The sequence below is a fragment of the Pseudopipra pipra genome, chromosome 5, assembly GCF_036250125.1.
Source record: "Pseudopipra pipra isolate bDixPip1 chromosome 5, bDixPip1.hap1, whole genome shotgun sequence".
Lineage (NCBI taxonomy): Eukaryota > Metazoa > Chordata > Aves > Passeriformes > Pipridae > Pseudopipra > Pseudopipra pipra.
Genome location: NC_087553.1, coordinates 7,994,691 through 7,999,044, shown reverse-complemented (window position 1 = coordinate 7,999,044; position 4,354 = coordinate 7,994,691).

Below are 4,354 nucleotides of genomic sequence, written 5' to 3'. Positions count from 1 at the left end.
CCTGCAAAACCTTTTAAATTGACCTTGCCCCTCCCTCCTGCCTGCTGACTGGCTCCAGACAAGGAAAATATAGGCAGAAGTGCTATGATAAGCAAGAGGAGTCAGGGATTTTGATTTCTCTCACCCTTCAGAGAACTTAAAAACTGATTGTGGGCTCCTCGCGTGAATTTATTGAGTGAGCTCATCGTGGCAATTACTCAAATTGCGTTGGCTGAGGTTGCAGCTTTTTGTACACCACATTGTCTCTGCTTGTTTGCAAGAAGAGTGGCAGCTGAGGAGTTTGTACATGCCCCAAGAACATTTCTTATCTCACCTGTCATGAGCACATCACCAGAAGAAACCCCAAAGCTGTTTGCCTCAGGACAGACCTATTCACAGGAGGGATCATTGTTAAAAACATTCCCAATATTGCTTCATCCCCTAGGCACCAGGCACCCATATTTTATATGTATGTATGTATGTATGTATGTATGTATATATGTATGTATATATGTATGAGTGGTCTCTTGATTCATGTACTATTGTACACACATTTTTTCTCAGTTTTCCATGACACCCATCTTTGTCAGTCTGCAACCCCCCAGTCCTTACTTACCATACAAAAGTAATTCCTAATATCAGACAACACATTTTTAAAACTTTTCATCCTTAGATTAGGGGTGTAGCAGTCCACTGAGGATCTGAATTAACATCTTGATTGAAGACACACTTAAGTTTTCACCAGGGTTTCTTCATCTGTTCAAAGAACTTCACAGCTATGGAGAATATTTCACTCTGACATTCAGCTTCCATGATTGACTGATGGCTTATCTAAGAATGATTTGCCATATTATACAATATTTTAGGTGGAATAGTAACTGAAAATGAATGTCCCATTTGATTTTCCACTAATTTATAATCTCCCTGTGTTTCTCAGGATTAATGCTAGCATTCCTAAGATATGATAATGACATAATATATTGTCAAAGGTCAAACCACCTGATTGTACAACACATTTAAAATATTTTGATCCAATTTTCTTGGTATATTTAAATAATCAAGTAGAGAGGGGATTATATGCCCATTAGACTATTAAGGACAAACCTTTAGAAACATTTTGACATTTCCACAGTGAGATTTGTCAAGAACCACAGGGACAACACATTTCTTATAAGCACGGGATCTCCCTACTTGAGAGAGGAGTAAGAAAGAAATAAAGCTTTGCCTTTTGAATAGCCATCGTGTAAGTTCTGCGGGACTCTTCAAAACCAAAATTACAAAATCTGCAAGACTAATGATCATTAATGTGGCACACTGTGTTACACTTGTGTATCCTGGAGCAGCCACTGGGGCATTTTCTGTATTTACCCGCTTTTCGGAAGCCAAACATCTTAGGGTGTCTCGTCACTTGACACCACGTTACTGTTACTTTATGACCCTTTCTGAATGCATGCTGTCCTACATTAGATTTTTTTACAGTTCACAACTATAAAACCTCTTCTGCCTAAACTGAAAAACCCAGTTTTATAAGGCTTAGTAGGAACACCAGCATATTCCGGGAAATCCAAACTCTTTACACAGAGTGGATTTGACCCCAGCTTGGATGCTCCTGGGTCCTGCAGAAGGAGTTGGTTTCAGATGTACCTGGTTTCAGAGCCCTGCCCAGAATTTTGCAGGAGTTCATTTTAAAGATATGGGTGATAGGATATGATACGATATTGTCTATCCAGCCATTAATGGACCTTTTCTTCCCCGTCCTATCTTTGCCTGTTTACAGACAAAACCAGCCCCAGGGTAAAAACATGTTTCAATCAGCAGCACCCCAAATGCCTAGTGACCCACAGCAGGTCACTTAGTTCAGGCAGTTTTACTGTGTGCAGACCCTGCATGCAGAATATGCTCAACCTGAAAGCAGAAACCTGTTGGTTCGAAGCTAACACAGATAAAAATCAACAAAACCTAAGAGGCCACGAGGATGGGCATGAGCACATTCAGCACCCCCATGGCAGAGCCCCAAAGAGCCCCAGTGGGCATCAGTCAGGTGGACAAGGGTCCACCCTGCTGCTCCCTACAACAGGTCCCTAGAGGTACCAAACTCTTGTCCTCCAGCACCAAATTTCCTTTAGGGTTTTGTACCTTTGCATATTGAGCAGTTTTTCAGTTGTTTCCTCAAGTCATTGCTTGTGTCTGCCTCAACCAGTAGCCTGGCCTCCCTATACCTCAGACCTCCTCATTTCCCCATCCTACAGGTTGGCAGCTGAAGCCAGAGCTGGCCAAGGATTTGGACTGAGGTGGGCAGATCACTGCAGCTTTAGGACAAGCCAAAGGAGAACCCTTTTAATTTTATTTCTGAGGTCAAAAAAGTCAGGCCTGTCTGCCTAAATTCTGCAAGGAAAGCAAGGTTTAACCAGCAGCTGTACTGCTCAGGGCTGCTATGTGGAGATTTCATTCACTTATGTGGGTTTTCTCCCTACCTGTGAGAAAAATGGATTACGTAGAGGAGAGGCATGATGACTGTGACTCTATGAATCATCCATTTGGTGTCCTGGTCACAGAGGCTGCCAACATACCTGTACAGGTGGTCTGCAACCAAGGACAGGAAGAAATTCCCTTCAGCTCGGCGCAGAAAGTGGTGTAGATTTACAACAGGCTGCCCTCCCAGCTGTTGTGCCTGTGTCCTTTAGTGGTGTGTAGCCACCGCCCTAATGGGAGGGACTTTCTCGACCTCAGCTCTGCCCCATCACAAAGGCACACATGGAGAGCATTATCCCATTCCCTGCTCTGGCAGTCTCTGACACAGCAAAGCATTTTCATACATAATCAAATTGCATCCCATGGGCTGCCAAATTTTCAGTCATGAGTCTATTTAAGAGAACAGTCATAGAATCATAGAATCATAGAATCATAGAATCATAGAATCATAGAATCATAGAATAGATTGGGTTGGAAAAGACGTCCAAGATCATCAAATCCAACCCCTGATCCAACTCCAATTCCTATATCATGGCACTAAGGGCCACGTCCAATCTCTTTTTAAAAACCTCCAGGGATGGTGAATCCACCACCTCTCTGGGTAGGCCGTTCCAATGCCTGATAACCCTCTCTGTAAAGAATTTCTTCCTAACATCTAACCTAAACCTCCCCTGGCAGAGCTTGAGCCTATGTCCCCTTGTCCTATTGTTGGTTGCCTGGGAGAAGAGACCAACCCCCACCTGGCTATAACCTCCCTTCAGGTAGTTGAAGAGAGTGATGAGGTCACCTCTAAGCCTTCTCTTCTCCAGACTAAACAACCCCAGTCAGTAGCACAAAGCACTTCTTAAGCCTTCGTGAAGGTCTTCATTCACATTGTAAGTCCTCATTCAGTTTTTCGCTGCACTTACAACTTTTTTTCTTTAAATCAAGTAGATTTAGCTCAGAAGCATTTCTCTTCCAGTGTTTTTACTTCATATAGATCAGAAATTTTTGTCACCTATAAAGCTCTCTAAAGGGTTGGTGATTCTTGGGCACCTTTCCACAGACAGGTGCAAACAGCGTTGAGCCTCCCAACTTGAAGCTGGTGAAATATGAGGCAGCCACATGGGAAATAGCAGAGTCAGAACTAAACAGCTCTCTTGTAAAAACAAATTGCTCCATAAAATACTTTCGAAAGGTTGTTTGAGGTTTCTGTTTGCACCTGTTAGGCAAGTGCTGCTTTCTGCTCACAGCTTCAAGCCTAAGCTGTGTTAGAGAAGAAACACCATATGGATGTTACTGGCAAAGATGATTTGGGCTTGTCATCACCAAAATGTTCCTGGGAGAGGTATGGCCTGTGTCAAGGCAGGACCAGAAACTTGGCTCTAAGGAGAGGAGACCAGTAAGACAAAAGTGCCCAAAAGGCAGTGATATAGGAAATGCCGGGGCCAGCAAAGGGCCAGCACTCTCTGGATGCCAGAAAAGCAAAAGTAAAGCTGTGCCCAGGCGAAAAACAGGTAGAAACTGCCACTGAAAGAATCTGCTTATCAGATCTGTTATCTGGTCTTTACTGGAAGAAGTTCCCTTGACAGTCGTTCAGTGCAGGAATATCATCACAAGATTTGCTGTTGGGGTCTATCAGACACAATAGATTATTGTGATCCACAAAATTATCTGTAAAGGTATTATCAATTAAAATTACTAGTAATGCCAAGTCCTAATAAGTTTTACACTTTCCATTGTAGTTTAGAGTAACTACAGTTTTATCAACCCATGTTTTTTAATCTGTGTTAGAATGTGCTTTTTTTGGAGGTATTTTATAAATGTAGACCTCATGTGCAGCTTTTTTTGTGTAAATACCAATGAAAACTAGTTGATAAATGACCCTTGTAAACTAAAATAATACTGGAAGTAAAGTATCAAA